This window comes from Cibotium barometz, chromosome 28, assembly GCF_041138505.1.
Source record: "Cibotium barometz isolate CiBa-2024 chromosome 28, ASM4113850v1, whole genome shotgun sequence".
Classification (NCBI taxonomy): Eukaryota; Viridiplantae; Streptophyta; class Polypodiopsida; order Cyatheales; family Cibotiaceae; genus Cibotium; species Cibotium barometz.
In genome coordinates, this window is record NC_141073.1 from 35,478,440 (window position 1) to 35,497,802 (window position 19,363).

At 41.5% G+C, this 19,363-nt stretch overlaps 1 pseudogene across 1 annotated transcript; it reads right to left on the reverse strand.

Annotated features, from left to right (window-relative positions):
- Positions 1-14,021: 14,021 nt before the first annotated feature.
- On the reverse strand, positions 14,022-16,215 carry LOC147622778 (glyoxylate/hydroxypyruvate reductase A HPR2 pseudogene; annotated as a pseudogene). Its single transcript, XR_015269570.1, has 2 exons — positions 15,757-16,215; positions 14,022-14,751 (listed from the first exon to the last, which is right to left on the reverse strand). The product of XR_015269570.1 is annotated as a glyoxylate/hydroxypyruvate reductase A HPR2 pseudogene (transcript).
- Positions 16,216-19,363: the final 3,148 nt, after the last annotated feature.

A 19,363-nucleotide genomic window follows, 5' to 3' on the forward strand; every position in this document is an offset into this window, starting at 1 on the left:
CACCACTCGAAAAGTCGAAGGCATGATCTACTATATTAATGTATGTATGAGTATGATCCGATCCATGCACAATATCTCCAGTGCAAGACCCTCTGTGTGTATGATCATCCAAGATATCAACATATAATCATCAACATCATCATAGTCATCACTAAAAAATAAAGAGGTATCCTCACATGAAAGATAAATGGTATCTAAATCATCATCTATGACATCTCCAAGGCCTCTAAGGTCATCCTCATAAACATGGCCTATCTCCATCAATGATGCTCCTATGTGACCTAAATCCCATGATAAATCTATCTCCAGTAGTATAGGATCTAAGGAGATGTCTAAATCAAATGCAAATCTTTGGAGATCTATATTATATGATCTACTATGGATATGATCATCAACCATCAAATCACTGACCATGTCATCCTCACCACTGACAATGTCATCCTCACAATCTCTAAAATCATGATCATGATCATGGTCTACATCCATCAATGGAATCCATGTATAACCTATATCCAAAGATACTATCAATCTCTCTAATCAATGGATCTAGGAAAATACCCAAATCAAATACAAAGCTCTCTAGATCTATATGCACAATCCTACCTCTCCTACAAGGTCTAATTTGAGAAAAATCATCACTACTCTCATGGACTATCCCTGACCGCTCAAATACATGAACTCTATCCACATGACCGCTGCCAAGAATGCTATGAATACCAGGAGTAGTGGTCCTATCAACAATATCTTCACAAATAACAATCCTAAAAGAATAGTCTGATGCATCTCACACTAGTAACTTAGGCCTATGCTCATAGGTGTCTCCATGACTCGTATGCCGAGTATCACTATCCTCAAGTGTGCTAATGGATACACCCATCCCCAATGCGCTAATGGATGCGTCCATCCCCAATGCACTAATGGATGCGTCACTAATCAAATGCACACAATCCTCTAAAATGTCACCACGATTAACTAGAATATCCTCATGATTCACATGAAAGATAATGGGCATAGAAGTGTCGATGCTCGGTATGCTCGTTTGCCATCTCTACCCTTGAGATCATACCCACATGATCTAACTCCCATACATCATTCTCGCTACTATCACTATCACATACATCATCATCATGTGCATATGTGTTAGTGGCATCATGTGCATGTGTATCACTATTATCATGTGTATGTGTGTGCGATACATCAATATCATCATATGTGTGTACAACACATCATCATCCCCATCATAATACAATCAATAAGTCACTCTAAGTAAATAAGAATCATGAGATGATGGCTAGTCGATGTAATGGGTGAGTCGCAAAAGCTATCAAAGCCCATGCGAACACCATTGTGATAGCAACGAAAGTGGAAGCATGCTTGATACATGTTCTCCAAGGATCCAATCATGTCATTCCATAACTCAAAAAATTTATCCCATCATGAATGATCACTATGATCATCATTACCCACATAATCATCTATAGTCATAGCATGAATATCATCATCATCCTCGATGGAATGAAATGGATCAAACCCATACTTGCACACATACCACACTCTCCCAGAAGTGCTGGTATGTGCAAAGGGTCCCAAATCAATCAATGAAATCCAAGTAGGCCACATAGCTCCTCATCTAATCCCATAAAAAGGAATGGAGAGACACACACATGTGCGTAGCCGTGTGCTCATCAGAATGACATGATAATGTTGCCTACTCATCTGAGCTAAACACATGATAATCATGATATGCATATAGCTCTTCTACAGGGCATACATACATAATGTTTCACATCAGCACCATACAAACACCCAAAGTATGAGGCGTGTGTGAATAAACTCAGCAAATCCCCAAACGTGTCCACAATACACTAGGCGTATAGCTAGCAATGCACCAAACTCACACTATGTGTGAATAAGCCCAAATAATGCCCAAACTGCAATCATGCATGAATAAACGCACCATCAAACTCAAGCGTGTGAATAATACTCACACTATGCTATTGTGTGTGAACACGCCCCACAAAATCCCTAAGCATGTGAACAACTCACACAAATGTGCTCGTGTGTAAATAAGATCCAAAACTACATAAGAATCACCACACAAGTGCCCAAAATCATGTAAATCCAAACTAGAGGTAGGGCGCACATGTACACTCCCCAAATACACCAAATCGGCTAAATGTGTGCAAATAGCCTCCTCGAGGCTCAAGGCGTGTGAATGAACTCAATCATCACATAAGAACAACCCAAATCCATGTGGTAGATGAGTAACTAGTGTGGAATGAAGTAATTGTGAATAAAGAAACCCAAAGGGTGAATGGAGGGTGGACCAAAGGAAATGGTTTGGACAAGGGGTTGGCCAAAAGGTAGAGAGGACAAAGAATGTGAGAGAAGATATTGTGGAAGGTCACACGATGATAAAACCCTAGACTCTCCAAAAGAAATAGTTCATCATTTTTTTAAATCTAGTCCTCCTTTCCTTCGCCACATGCTCTGTGCTTGGTGGTTGACTTTCTATGAGCTTGAAAGTAATTGAGCCTCAGAGTGAGGTGATGACGTTATTGGCTGGCTGTGTTGGTGTGCCTACACTGCAATAGATCTGTGCTTTATATTTTTCTCCCTGTGACAATGATAGGACTCCCTCACCCTACTCATCACAAGCCATCCAATTTCTGCTTTAAATTTTGCTCCCTACAACAATGATAGGACTCCCTCATCCTCCTCACAAGCCATCCGATGTATTCACGTGCTGATGCCTGTGATGCAGCTACTATCTACTTGTGATATACTTCTCAAACCGTGAATAGAAACTCGATGATGTGCATAGCAAAGCTGTCCATGCTATGAAGGCTATGAAAGCTACTTTGCTCACTCAAACACTACTACGCGGTCTGCTGTGCACTGCTAGAAATGCTAAACAAAAGAGCGATGCAAATCGAGAGTAATGCTTCTCTGCTTGTAATGTATGCCCTGCACCACATGAACTAGTGGGGTGTTAACCAGCTACACAACGAGCATTGCTTTCTTGGAGCTGTCATCTTTGCATGGTCCACGGAGCTTATGGTCATCTTCACAAATTGCCCATTGCCCCTCACCTCCTCTCCCAAGTGCCCTTCGGTTGATGAAGAGGCACACCAGTGTGCTTCATATTGCGATTATGCCTTTCAATTTGATGACATGCCTCATGAAACAAATCTGTCAAAACATGAACTGATCCTTGTAGATCGACTAATAGACAGTGGACAAGACCGGTGGCATCCACCTTTTTGGCTAGAGAGAAAGCGCTCTATTATCCCTTGTGTATAGATGCACCGTATTTGCTTTTCCTAGCTCTGTTGCTCTCTGATCATGATGGTTTGAGCTTGAGCTTTAGCAACAGAAGGCTGCAGTCTTTTGCTTTCTCTCACAGATGGAAAAGTCCCCTATAAAGAATCCAATTGAAGTAAAAGGGCCATAATGCTTTCTGAGATTGTTTTTTTTCTTCAACACTTTTTGTTATCTTCTAAGTGTTTCCACTAATCTCCACATAAATCTTTGTAATAAACTGATTTTTGCACAATCTTCAATACGCTGCATTGTTCCACACAAAATCTTTAAAAATTGTACACAGCAACCTTTGAAAATTATGAACTGCTCCAAAAACTCTACACAGCAGTGTGGAAAACTCTACACAGCAATGTGAAGATTCTACACAGCAGTAATATGAAATTTTTGCACCAAATCTTGCACAGCAATCTGAAATTTCTGCACAGTTCTTGAAAGTGCACCAAGATTCTACACAACAGCTTTCTCCTTGCAATATTCCTTTAAGAACTCAAAGATTTGGCAATCTAGGGTTACAATCTTGAAGAATAAGGGCTCTAAGGATTAATCTTTGAAAAAGCATGCTCCCTAAGCAAGAAATCACTCAATACTTTTTGCTAAAATTTTTATAAACCTTAAGTTCAAAAATAAGGAAAATTTCAAGAAATCAAGAAGACCAAGAACTTCAAGAAATTAAACAATAAAGTGGATTAGGGTTTTGAAAATAGAGATCAATACAAATTCAAAAATGATTAACACAAGTTCATTGTTAATCTTATCAAAAAATAAAAAATTAGCAAATCTGAAAATTGTGTAAAAATTAATTTTAAAAATGATTAACACTAATCTTGATCAAGAAAATGCATTTTAAAAAAATTAGATTAACAGTAATTCAAAAATGATTATCACTAATCAAGGTCAAGAAAATGTATTTTAAAAATTAGATTAATAATAATCTAAAAATAATTATCATCTAATCACTCTCTAAGCAAGGATCTAAGCCAAGAGCTCTGATACCAATGCAAGAAACTAGGGTTGGCCTTTCAAAGCATGGAGTGACAACATGGGTGTGGATCACTATCCTAAGGTAATAGCCAAGAAGGCCATGAAATCTTGAGCATGAGCACCAAGAAGACACACATGTCTATAGAGTGAATATGATCAAAAAGGTGTAATGCCTATGAGCCTTATGCCTAATATAGCCCAAGGCCTCCCCAAAACCCCATGTGCATGTGCAACCAAATCTACTCTATTACACTTATCCACATTCCTCTATGGTTGTGTGGTGACTAGAGCTTAGAGCCCTCTTGGGTTATGGCGGTGGCTACCGTGATGTAACATTGGTATGAGAGCACATTTCGATTCATTGTGCCTCTCCCTCACTTCTCTATACGTGACCAGGCTTCGAAAGAGATAAGGCTTATCGAAATTCTTTTGTGAATGGTTATTTTTCCAAGTATTTCCTTTCTCTTTCCTCTCTTTTAAGTTTTTATTTTCGTCTTTTTCCCTTCTTATTGAAGCTTAACCATTACAAGCATTTTCTCTTCTTCTTTTTTTCTAATTAAGAGCTCTCCATTAAAGCTTCATATGGTAAGAGATCTGGATTTTTCTTAATACTTTTTTTTTCTTAACTTGGTTTAATTTTTTGGTTTTCAACACATACAAGCTTCACAAGAGATCTCTTTCTTGTATGTTTCTTTTTTCATGCTTTTACATGTTTATAGGGTTTGTAAGTTTTAGGGCTTTTAAGATTAGGATTTGTTATTAATACTTTTTTTTCTTAATTTGGTTTGATTTTATAGGTTTTCAACACATACAAGCCTCACAAGGTAAGAGATCTCTTTCTTGTATGTTTCTTCTCTTATGCTTTTACATGTTATAGGGTTTCTAAGTTTAGGGTTTTAAGATTAACGCTTCTCTTAAGAGATGGCCATATGCCTTAGCCTCATGCATGAGACTTATGCATTAGCCATATGTATAAGCTTTATGCATGTCGGTAGCTTCCAATGCATGTTGGTAGCTATCTATGCATGCTGGTAGCTACCTAGGCATACCTATAGCTTCCAATGCATGCTGATAGCTACCTAGGCATGACGGTAGCTACCTAGACATGCTGATAGCTTCCAGTGCATGTCAGTAATAGCTACCTAGGCAAATAACTTGCGGCACGATGTTACAAGTGAAGGAGAAGTCAATATCCCAACAATATTTGTAAGTATATATTAGCCTCAAATTATATCTTATCTTTTAATTAAAGAAAGTTATCTTAAATAACAACATAATTGTAATGTTCATTTGTTTGTATGTCTATAGCTTGAAGCAATGGACCGCCCCTTATGCAAGATGAATATAATTTTGCATTACAATGAGGTTTGAAAGCTCTATTTGAAAGGGGGCAAGATAAAATTGTCATTACTGGAGGACATGTTTAGCAAGCATGGCAAGTAAGTACATTCCTAAACCCTAAACTTTTTTGTTTTTGCAAAACTAATTTTCACTTGTGTTAGTTTTATTGTGTTTTAGAATCATGTTACTAAAAACGGTGATGCAGCAAGAAGCAATGGAAATGTGAGAAGCAAAGGGGATGGAGCTGCAACAAGGAACAATAATAATCGCAATGCATGAGATGTAGATGCCCTCAATATAGTCCCTAGTTGCATAGATTTTCATTACGCTTTAGCTTGTATATGAGCTTTTTGGAATCATACTTATGTAATTTCGCTAAGTATTATAATTGAATTTTAAAATTTCTAAAACCATGAATTGCAATTATCTTTTATTTGTATTTATCAAGTTTTACATTACACTTAAGTGTCCATGATGATGAGTAGGACTTAAAGTTGTGTTAGCTTTATTGTGTCTACATTAGAAAAAAAGAGCTGGGAACAAACTAGGGAGATCCTGTGTCACGATTGTGACTAACTCTCTTAATCTCTCCTTAATTACTCATTAATCCCTTATTAACTGAAAGGACACCTGTGAAGGGTCACACCCTTATACATGGGTCACTATCAAAGGACACCTGCTGTGAAGGGTCACACCCTTATACATGGGTCACTATCAAAGGACACCTGCTGTGAAGGGTCACACCCTTATACATGGGTCACTATCAAAGGACCTGTCTATTCATTAAAAGGCACACCCCTAAGTCCAAAGGACATAACCATTGACTCAAGAGCCACACCCCTTCCCAGGGATGTACCTTTCGGCCTCTATTTAAGAAAGGCCCCTGTCTCAATGCAAACAATCTCAATCTTTCTATCAGCATTTGTCTTATGTTTGTTAATTAAGTCTTAATCATGTTAATAAAGCTACAAAAGCTTTACAGTGGTATCAGAGTAAACTTTTTTCCGCCCTCTGAGATGCCCAAACCCTAACCCTAACCCTAAAATTAGTCCAAATCCTAACCCTAAAATCAGCCCACCCAAACCCTAAAATTGGGTGTAGCAAGTGTTGAATGGAAGAGCAGGAGAGAATGCCCCATTTAATTCTACCCAATTTTGCCAATTTTGCTTGATTAAGCATTTTGCCAATTTTGCTTGATTAAGCATTTTCCCAATTTCATTTTAAAAAAAACGATGGAAGCAGAGACTCACATCAGAGACCCATCTAAGTGCTTGTAGTATGCAGTGCTCTACTGGAGGCCTTCATCGCATCTTTTCGGGGTGCATTTCTCTCCACGCAAGGTCGCCACCTTTCGATCTTGCCGCTTCACGTTTTCTTTAAAAAAAACGTAACGTTTCACATTAACAAAAAAAAACCCAGTAGCCTTATGACTTAAGGCTTACACTAAGCCTTATTACATGTGGCTCCACCAGCCACGTGAAGTAGCTGGCAACCACCAGCGAGCGACCGGCCACCCACCAGCGAGCGACCGGCCACCCACCAGCGCAAGGAAGCCCGCTAGCGTAAGGAAGCCAAGCCACTGACCAACCAGCGCATACAAAAAAAAAAGAATGGGAGAACCCGACGTGAAGCCGCCGGCCAGCGATTATTAAAAAAAAATCAAAGAAGCACCTCACGGCCAGTAATTAGCACCTCACGGCCAGCAATCAGCACATTTTCAAAAAAAAAAACCCACTTACGGTCTATGATGGTGTTCTCCGTGGTGTGACCGCTACCTTGGTGCTTCTTCTCCAGCAATATTATGGCAACCACCGTCAGGTGTGATCTTTCCATTTTCTTGGGTATACATATTTCACCTAAAGTGGAGTATTAACATATCAGCAACCTGCCATCTATTCCTTTTCGGGCTCTCCACTCTTTCGGGGGCCAATACCTTTTTTTTTAAGGGATCACGTGGACACACACTACCCTCTTCTCCGACGGCTTATGGCAGAGGAAACCTATGACTTCGGTTATTTACAGGATACACCCTCTCAGTCCATAGTGCCCTCTCCTACCCGTGTTTCTCCAGGTCCAGCCCCAACCCCTATTCCAGTGAGTGTGCCCCCTATTTCCAGCCCACTCATTACCGAATACAGATAGCCACACCGACTTCTCACCTCCGAGAATTCGACGTGTGGGTTATCCGTGTTCGTACTTCTGCACAAGATCTGGATCATTGTTTTATGCTCAGGCATCATCCTTATCTGGGTGCTATTCTACCCGAGTGTAGCATCATCTTTCATGAATATTGCACTTATTCTGAAGACATTCATCCATCTTCATTCACGGTGCGCCCCTCTACACCGGAGTATACACCCTTGACACCTGTAGCTGCCCCTACTCCTGTACCTTCTTCTCCAGTTGCAGACTCTCGTGAGAGCCCAGTACCAGAGGATCGCCCTTACTATACTGGATGGTCTATAGCTGCTTCACCAGTACGTAGCCTCCCTTCTCGGGATTTACAGATGCCGCACCCTCCAGTCCATGGTTCTTACTAGAGCCCAGCGGCGTCATCAGTAACAAAAACCCTCAGAGTCTCATCACCCTGAAGCCTCTACATCAACATCTCCTCTCATGGCAGAACCTGTGGACATACCAGTCCCTCTGGAATGGCAGTCCGCTTTACAGCAACTCCAACAACAGTTCCAACAGCAACTCCAGGAGTCTATGGCATCCTTGGCCTCTCAGATCCAGCAGCTTCACACGGATCGCCAATCCAGTTCTGTACCAGCAGCAGATGTTTCAGCAACAGTACCAGCAGACGAAGACGTCATTCCTTCCGAGGTAGAAGGTGATGACCTTAAAACTCTTTATCATCTTTTACAAGCTAGTAAAACAAAGAAATTGGAAATTAAACCCCCTGACTCTTATGGTGGTCAGCGCAATAAGCGCATCTTAGACCAATGGCTCTACAAACTGCAGTTATACTTTGAATCCATGACCCTTTCTAATTCCAAAAAGGTGATTTTTGCGGTATCCCTCCTCAAAGACACTGCTTTATTATGGTGGCAACGACAACAGCACTCTGGAAAAACGGTTACAACGTGGAAAAAATTTGAGCGGGTCCTCCGTAAGCAGTTCATACCTGCCAATGCGGATTGTCAAGCCCGTACTCGCTTATGCCATTTGGACCAAACTGGTTCCTTGGCCTCTTATATCTCCCAGTTCACCAACTTGATACTGGAGATTGATTCTTTGTCCCCAGCGGACGAACTTCATGCCTTCGTTGAAGGGCTTAACCGATGTCCAGAAATATAACCCTGTCGATCTTGCCGATGCCATACGATATGCCGAGCATGTTGCAGACATTAATTCTCGAAATTCGACCTCTTCCGGTCGAACTAATGACTTTTAGAAAGCCAATGGATCTTGTATGAGTCGAGACAGTCGCAGAGAGTCATCTGGCTCTTCTAACTCCCGGCCTAATCCTCAATGGAATAATTCTCAACAACCTTGCCGATCAGAAGGATCGTCCTCTTTTCGGTTCCGACGTCCTAACTCCTTCCAACCACGCAGTTTGGATCGTGGACAGGACCAACGACGTGACCAATCTCGCAATCCTCGTCCTTCTACTGTTCCTTCTGGATGGGATCAACAAAAGACAGGATTATGCACAATTTGTAATGGACCTCATCGTTGGTTTGAGTGCCCCAAAAGACCAACTCATCGACAGAATTCTAATGCTGAACCCCCCATTTCTGCGGAGAAACCCCTAGTTGCTGACAAAGGAAAGAGTGCAGTTAATCACCATGCTATTGCACATGCTTCAGTAATCACCGCTACTGCTACAGCACAACCTGCCTCTTCACCGTTGCCTCAGCGGTCTACTCAAGTTTTGGTTCTTCAAGGTTCTATTTCCAATCACCCTATTCAGGTGCTCATTGACAGTGGGTGTTCTCATAATTTTGTGGGAACCACCTTGACTCAGAGATTGAAGATTCAAACTTCTCCAAGTAGTGTTGTTTATGAAGTAGAGCTTGCCAATGGTTCTACATCCTCGTGTAACACCATTGTCAAAAACCTCTCCTTTCGAATTCAGCACTATCGTGACAAATTGGATTTCCAAGTCATGAATTTGGCACATTATGATATGATCCTTGGTCAAGAATGGTTGTATCAATATGATCCCCTAATCAGCTTCCGAAACCATTCTATACAATTTGCTCAAAATGGTATGCTTGTGGCTCTTGAAGGAATCAGAGACCAACCTTCTACACCAACCCTTTCAGCTCTAAACGGTGGGTCCGCAAGAGTGGTTGTTCCTCAGCACTTTTAATGGTCTATTCAGCAAACGACCCTCCCGAGGACATAGATAGAAAGGTGATGTATCTCAGGCAACCTTTCTTTGCTCCATACTTGGATCTTTTTCCTCAGGAGCTTCCTGCGGTCCTCCCACCTCGTCGACCATGCTATTGATATTCTTCCTGGTAGTGCTCCACCTACTCGTGCTCCATATCGAGTTTCTTTTATGAAATCTCAAGAGATGAAGTGACAACTTACTGAGCTTTTGGAGAAAGGACATATTCAACCAAGTAAAAGCCCTTTTGGAGCTCCAGTACTTTTGGTGAAAAAGAAGGATAAGTCTATGCGTCTTTGCATCGACTATCGTGTCCTTAATAAGTTAACTATCAAGAATAAGTATCCTCTTCCACGCATTGATGAATTGTTTGATCAATTGCTCCATGCAAAGGTCTTCTCCAAAATCGATCTTAAGTCTAGATATCATCAAATTCGCATTCGCGAAGATGATGAATATAAGACAGCTTTTCGCACAAAATATGGTCATTATGAGTACCTGGTCATGCCATTCGGGTTAACCAATGCCCCTACAACATTTATGAGTCTGATGAACGATCTTTTTCGTCCTTTTTTGGACAAGTTCGTCATTATTTATCTTGACGACATCCTGGTGTTCAGTCACAATATGGAAGAACACAAGGCACATCTTAAGATCGTTTTCCAGGTGCTTCGAGACAATGCTCTTTATTTTAATCCAGTCAAAAGTGAATTTTTCAAGACATCCTTGGAATACCTTGGACATGTTGTTTCAGCAGACGGAATTTTCGTGGATCCAAAGAAAATACAGGTTATTATCAATTGGCCAACTCCCACAAACCTCCATGACGTTTGTTCTTTTATGGGACTTGCCAACTTCTTCTATCACACGAAGGTTCATCGATTTTCGAAAATAGCTGCTCCTCTCACTGAACTTTTAAAGTCCGCTCCTGCATTCCAATGGACTGAAGCCGCAACAGAAGCTTTTCAAAATTTAAAGACAGCTTTGACAACTCCTGTCATGGCTATTCCAGACCCTACTCTCCCCTTTGATGTTTACACGGATGCTTCTGATATTGCCACTGGTGCCGTCTTAATGCAACAAGGACGTGCTATTGCGTTTGACAGTCATAAGCACTCTGCAATTCAAGGAAGATACCCGGTATATGACAAGGAATTCTTAGCTGTTGTTCATGCCTATCGAGCATGGATACATTATCTCCTTGGTGCAGATTCAGTGGTGAAAACAGATCGTCATTCTTTGAAATATATCTTCACGCAGCCAGTTATGAATGCTGGGCAAGCACGTTGGGTCGAATTCTTAGCCAATTTTCATATGACAATTGAGTATGTTCTTGGTCTTACCAATGTGGTTGCGGATGCCCTCAGTCGTATGCTGTCAGCTTTGATCTCGGCTATTTCTACAGTTGAAATGGATATACCTCAAAGTTTCAAGAACAGTTATTCAACAGATCGTGATTTTGGAAATGCATTTCGAATTCTCAATTCTCAGAATGTAACTCCTTCCGACTTAAAGATTTATGGCGCATATACAATAGTGGATGATTTATTATATTATCAGGATCGTATTTGTGTACCTCATGATACTCATGTTCGAAGAGTATTGGTGAAAGAACATCACGAGGTCACTTATGCTGCACATCCAGGCATCAACAAGACTTATCGTCTTTTGACAGCTACATACTATTGGCCTCAAATGAAGCAAGATGTTATTAAGTTTGTTACAGCGTGTCTCTCGTACCAACGTATGAAAGCTAGCAGACAAGTTCCAGCTGGTCTTCTTCAACCACTTCCAGTTCCAAATGAACGCTGGGAAAGTGTTAGTATGGATTTTATCACTTCATTGCCATGTTCTTCTAAAGGCAATACACAGATTCTTGTGGTGGTTGATAGATTTTCTAAAATGGCACATTTCATCCCGTGCAAGAAAGCAGCTCAAGCTTCAGATATTGCAGTATTGTTTATACAGTATATCTTCAAACTTTATGGATTGCTAAAATCTATAGTTTCAGATCGAGATCCAAAGTTTACAGGACATTTCTGGACTTCGATATTCAAGTCTCTCGGTACAAATTTACTCTTTAGCTCTGCTTATCATCCTCAGACAGATGGCCAAACGGAACGAGTTAATCAGATTCTGGAAGAAATGCTGCAACATTATCTTCAGTCTCGATTAGCTTCATGGGAAGAATATTTACCGTTGGTAGAATTTGCTTATAACAATTCTTATCATTCAGCTATTGGAATGACACCTTTTCAAGCAGCTTATGGCCATACTCTCCTTATTCCTGCCAACTTTATTCTTCAACATAAAGTGGCTTTAGCATATCACCTCATTCAGGAAATGCAAGATATTCTATTACAGATTAAGGATAAGATGATCAGCGTCCAAGAGCAATATCAACGCACAGCTAATAAGCGTCGTCGACACATTGAATTTCAAGAAGGAGACTTGGTATTATTATAGATTGCCCCTCATCGATACAAGATAGTGAAATCAGTTTTCCCAAAGCTTTGTCCAAGATATTATGGACCTTTTCGTATTATTAAGAAGAACTCATCTCTCAGTTATAAGTTGGAGTTACCACCTTCTTGGTCACACCCTTACACATGGGTCACTATCAAAGGACATGTCTATTCATTAAAAGGCACACCCCTAAGTCCAAAGGACATAACCATTGACTCAAGAGCCACACCCCTTCCTAGGGATGTGTCTCTTCACTTGTACCCTTTCGGCCTCTATTTAAGAAAGGCCCCTATCTCAATGCAAACAATCTCAATCTTTCTATCAACATTTGTCTTATGTTTGTTAATTAAGTCTTAATCATGTTAATAAAGCTATAAAAGCTTTACATCATGTGCAAACTTTCCAGACTGCCCCAGCTTTTTTTAACTCTTTACATCATGTGCAAACTTTCCAGACTGCCCCAGCTTTTTTTAACTATGTAGTACATTCGCTGCTCAACAACGCATATAGTAGCAATATTTCATTGCTGTACAACGAAATATCGTTGCTATTTTCATTGCTAAGTAACGAACCCGTTGTAGTGAAAATAGCACTTTTTTTAGTAGCGATATGGGTCCGACATCTTCGTACCCTTGTAATTATAAAAGTGCTACTATTTTTGTTGCTAAACCCTCATTCTATTGTAGTGTTTAAAAACTCTCAGCCTAGTGGTAAGGCTTGTGCCTTGTGTGGGGTCATATATTCAAGCCTTGCCGTCATGCTGGCTTCGATAATATAATTGCTGTCGCGGTGGCCATGTATAAACAATACCACTGGCAAGCTACATTTTCACTTGGGATTCCAAACTACGCCAGAATCTTTACCATCTCGCTTGCGTGCCGCTTCTTAGTAAGAGTCGCATGATACATGTACCTAAGAGGGATTGGAAACTTTACAAGACTCGGAATCTAAGGACTCTCAACGCTTCTGAAGGGGATGAGAATCAACCAACCTGTTCTTGGTCCACACAATCTGTTGCTTCAACCTTCATTTTCTCCCACGACTTCGGCAAATGACTTCAATTTCATCCCAATGCGTGCTGACTCCTCCATCATCTCCTCATCGACAAATTATCTTCCCACTTTCCCCATGAAGGGGAGGAGGGGTCCTCCATTCCACCCAATCTCAGAGACGCATTTGGGCATCGCTTATGAACCTTAACCGTTGGTTTAGGCCTAGGTTGACCCTAATGTAATTGGACCTTCAAACTTAAGAAAAGGGATCATTTGTTGGCTGCTCCTGTAGCATGTGAGCGATTGTGTGCAATTTCGTGTGCCACACGTGTGATTGTGACCAATGCATCTCTGATCATTACTTCAGTAGATTTCCTAATTTAATCTTACTAACGCTTATCGGTAAGTAGTCAAATCTGGAAGTATAGACAGCTTCCAAATTTAATAGAAAAGAACCCTTTGGAAAAATGAAGTTTGAGTTTAAAGATTTGTCCAAACAAAAGTGTTTTACGCATCTGTGTTTATGTCCTATGAAAGCAACTTTCTTCACATCATATGTTATATGAGCTGATGTACAACTAAAATGTGTTGTACTTTGCAATGTTTGATAGTTAAAAATGGTGTTGATGTTATTTCCCCTTGAGTAGATAGTAGATATCCTTATGTAGTCGCAATTTGGTACCTGCCCAGAGGCGGCTTGGTTTTGTGGTTGCAAGGCAGCCGCAATGCCAATGGAGCCTGTGGGTATTTGAATTTGGAAGGTTCCAAGAATATCAGGTCTGGAAGCAATTAGTTTACAGGTGTCACCAAGGGTTTCCCAGAAAAATGGGCCTCAAGATTGGCAACAAGAAGTTGTCCCATAGCCATTCTAGTCTCTGTAGTTGCACTTCCAATATGTGGAGAAAGCACAATATTATCCATACTCAACAGCTCCGTGGGAATCCTCGGCTCGGTTTCAAAGACATCAAGTGCAGCAGATCCTAGACGGCCTTCTTTTAGAGCTGCAATAAGTTCCACTTCATTTACTACCTCTCCACGGGCTACGTTCACCAAAGTGCCTTGTGGTCCCAATGCATCTAGGACTCTCCTGTCAATCAAGTGCCTTGTTTCGCTCGTTAAAGCACAAGAAACCAAAATAACATCAGAATCTTTAGCCAGGTCTACCACGTTGGCATAAAAAACATAAGGCACATCTGGCTTTGGTGACTTCCCATGATAGGATATGCTGCACCCAAATGCTTCAGCTCTCTTTGCAATACACCTGCCAATGTGCCCAAGTCCTACAATGCCCACTCGCCTTCCACTTGCCTAGTATAAACACCATCCACACACTTGTTTAGCACGAGGCATTGAAACCTCAACAATATACCATAAAGACAGGTTCAGAGAAAGATAATGTAGAAAAGAGAAGGGCTAGGAAGTGCATGAAATGTCCAATAACTACTTGGGACAAGAAGCCTGACAGTCGCACAACAGAAAGATCCTTAAAAATACCAAACCCACCCCTTGCATGCAGGTTACTTGCAAACTCAAGGAGAGTGCAATTCTAAACTTGAGAGGTTATCATCAAGGTATTAGTCATCAGCTCCATGACATACGTATAATGTCAGCCTCAATGTTGGATTCATGTTCATGATGCAGATAATGCAGGCCATGATGGGCTCTAAAATGTCTGCTACAGCATCCCCACTCACGCCATCAGTGCTCGAGAGATGACCACCACATCATGACAACATCTAACTAGAACATGGCTCCAGAGATGACCGCAGTCTTTAAATGCTGAGTCTGAGCTTATTTCCAGTTTTCAAAACAAGTGGATCTCAGCTTGCAATGGTTCCCTCAGACATTACAACCACCATATCTTCATCTTATCAGCACACAATATCTTCATCCTTCATGCACACAGTTTACACTAACGTGCATCAACTGGCCAGTCACAATCGACCAGCTCCCCGGTTTTTATCCAGCCTATTGAAGCTGCTTGTTTTTAAACCTCTTTCACAGTGGAGGTATGGTAGGAAGAGAATACATAGCCAAACTGGCAGATAAAGCCCATTAAAGACATTTAGGTACTAGTGGGCATCTTTGTCATATACTGGGCAGTAACAGGAAGCATGCAAGTAACATGCACGGAGTATGAGGGCTGCAAACGGTTTGGATTTGCCATATGGACTACGTTGTTACTCAGGAAAGTGTAGATGGGTACAAATGCCATGCATGACAGAAATGTTACACACTATCACATCCATGATGATCTCAAGAGAAAGGACCTGTATGGAACACACTGATATTTAATTCAAAGGGAGCACAAACCTTTCTCGTGAGCATGAAGGCACCTTGGAGAGGCCAGGAGCCCTGTCGGATGTAGCGATCGGCGGCGAAGAGGCGACGGGAGGCAGCAAGCATGAGAAGGATGGCGTGGTCGGCAACATCGGCACTGGAGATGGCGGGCACATTCGTGACAGGGATACCACGGCGTTGGCAGGCGGCAATGTCAAGTTTGTCAAAGCCGGCGTCGGGGCAGGCGATGATGCGCAGGTTGGGAAGCGAGTCGATGAGGTCGGAGGAAGCCCTTGACGCCACGAGAGCCTGTACGCGGGCGCCCATTTCCATGTCCAAGGGTGCGCCACCATGTCGTTGCAGGACCGTGAACCTCTCGTGTAACAAGACGACGAGAGGTGGCTGTAAGGAACGGGCAGGGTCGAACGCGAAGAGAACGCATGGCTTTCCTGGCTTGATACCAGCCGCGCTGCACGAGCTCGGGTCCGCCATAGCTAAACTACAGCGCAGCAACGTGGTCGTCACCTTTTGCATTCACACAGTCCGCGGACGATGGTTAGGTTGGCCAGCCGGACATTGGTCAAGCAAAAAGATGTCCAGCGCACCAACGTAAGAATGTCGTCACCAACCACGTGGGCTAGTCCCATTTGCTAAACGAATCAACGAATTTGAAGCCTTCAAAGCCCTTTTAACCTTCTAGAGAAAGCCTTTAAGAAAATAGGATTGCCACATATGGCCACTATCTCTAAATTTTACATAAACATATATATATATATGGAAGGTCAACCTAGTTTATTGCCTTCAAATTGAAGGTTAGGGTAGGCCTTTTATTTTTCAGCTGTATATATACACACACATATATATAATGCTTGGGAACATAATTATACTTATATTTATACGATGCGCAAAGACATATACAATAGCCAACTTTTTATAGCGGCCACAAATTTGATCCCACCCCTCCTCCTCCAAAACAAAAGATGAGTGTTCTGAAGAAATATAATACCCCAGATGTAAGCTAGCCACAAGCACATCCTTTGGGAGTCTGATCCTCCATGAACTCTTTCTTGGTCCGGATCTTCACATCAAGTCTCATGCCAATAGGATTCTCTACCAAGGCCAAAAAGGTATAAACTGGTTGCTTCTCCCTCAAATACTATCTTGGAGTCTTAGGTCCAAACTTTCACATCAAGTCTCATGCCAATAGGATTCTCTACCAAGGCCAAAAAGGTATGAACCGGTTGCTTATCCTTCAGATACCATCTTGGAGTCCTCCACCTTACTCTCTAGATTTTGTTACAATACATCACATTTATTTCACTCTTTCTCATCTCCTCATATACAAACCCTCCCCAACTTGACCCCATTAACCTCTTCATCCAGGTATATGAACTCCACATCACTCTTTCTCATCTCCTCATATACAAACCCTCCCCAACTTGACCCCATTAACCTCTTCATCTAGGTATATGAACTCCACCTTACTCTTTCTCATCTCCTCATATACAAACCCTCCCCAACTTGACCCCATTAACCTCTTCATCCAGGTATATGAACTCCACCTTACTCTCTGGATTTTGTTACAATACATCACATTAATTTCACTCTTTCTCATCTCCTCATATACAAACCCTCCCCAACTTGACCCCATTAAACCAAGTCTAATCCTTCATCCAACAAGCCTCATTAAAAGGAGCCCTTGAGGAGATTTTGGAAAGGCTGGGTTGAGGAGATTTTGGAAAGGCTGAGTTGTCTTGCCAACTACAAGTCCCTCTGTTGTAACCCAAACTCATCCCTTATCTATCCCAACTCTTTCCACCTAGCCTGAAAGCTATCCCAATAGTCTCCCATCCATCTGAGCCCCCTATTATTCAATCTTCTAGATATTCTTACATCTAACTAAGCTAAAGGGGGAGTGAATTTATGAGAGCACCATAATCCTAGACTAAACAAAGAATTTCATGTTGCCCTTGTACATGTGTCCCACTTCATCAATCCCATTACCTCCTTCCCGTTAAGACAAAGAAACTTACAAAAGTGGGAGCTTTGAATTCTCAAAGGGGCATGAGAGAATAGCTTAGTTTTCTAATCCAATCCAACCCACCTCCCCTTGCATTGCATAATGGAATCTTCAATCACCTCTCTAACCATTATAGACCAAGTTTCCTCCTACGATAAGCATTTAGGTAAGCTAGTTGCCACCCTAGCTTTGGCATGAATGGGCAGGTGTAGAATTCTAAGTCCTCCCACACATTTAGGCAAACTCACTTTCTCCCAAGCCAACCAAGCTAAATACTTCCTGTCATCCTTGTTGTTTTTCCAAATAAACTTCCTAAATGGAGCCATGATCCTCTTCCGGTGACATTTTCTAAAATCAACCACAGGGCATAGGAACATAATATATGCATTCAAAACTATATTAACAATGGCCACCCTATCATGAAAAGACACCCTAATCCCTTCCCATTTCTTCATCTTATTGAAAAACCTCTCAATTCCCCAATTAGTTACATCCTCACTAGTCACCCCAACTCCAAAGGGAATCCCCAAATGCCTATTAATATGTCCCTTCCTTATTACCTCACACCCCCATCTTTCTATGTCAAAATCATCATCCTTAGTCAAGCTAAAAATTCTGGATTTATGAATGTTACATCTAGATCCAGAGGCATCAGCAATAGTTGAACTATACGCCAAGTATGTCTTACATTATCATTATCAGCCTTCGAAAAGACTAATGAGTCATCTGCAAAACATTGTACCACCAATCGCTCCCCATTCCTCATCTTCAAACTTGTCACCAACCTCTTTTCACAAGCATCCTCAAGAGCCACTATCAAAGGATGTGAAGCAATGGCCCTGTCTTACAGATCTATTGATTTGAAACCCCCCCAGAGTAGCCCCCTACAATGACAGTGTAAACACAAGTGGCCATTCTACTTCCAAATCCCAACTTCTCCATAACTCTAGCCACAAAGGACCAATGTACCCCGTCTCATAAGCTTTCTCCATACCCAATTGAAGGATTGCACACTTCTGTCCTGCTCTTTGAGCCACTTCCTTACCCATCCATCAAGGAAGAAAATGTATTTTCATAGACGGACCTTCCTTTAATAAACCCATATTGCCTCTTGGAAATCACCTCTTGTAGAACAGGGCTAATCCTCATAACAATGACCTTTGCCAGGATCTTATATATCTCATTGAGCAAGGTGGTATGTCTCTAGTGGTTAAACCTGTGATGACAAGCTGCTTTCTTAGGAATCAAATTCACAATCCCCTCCTTCAGATAATTATCCAACCTCTCTGTAGCTAAAGCCTCCCTACATGTGATCCACACCAAATCTTTTAAAGATGGCTAAACAGCCTCCCTGTTAGGAAGGAGCCACCCACGAAGTGACAAGTGTCTTATAAGATCTAGTAAGCGCGTGGGATTGCATGCGATTGTACACCATGCGATTGTACAAGCGATTTCATGCGATTGTATGAGGGTAGGTGGCTGACCGTATGCAAGCGTAAAGGGTAGGGAGAGATGAGAGATGGCCGAGATGTGGGAACATAATGATGGTGTCGGAGAATGTGGCTGGGGGCACTAGGACCTTGATGAAGAAATGAAGAGAATTTGAGAAGATGAAGAGGC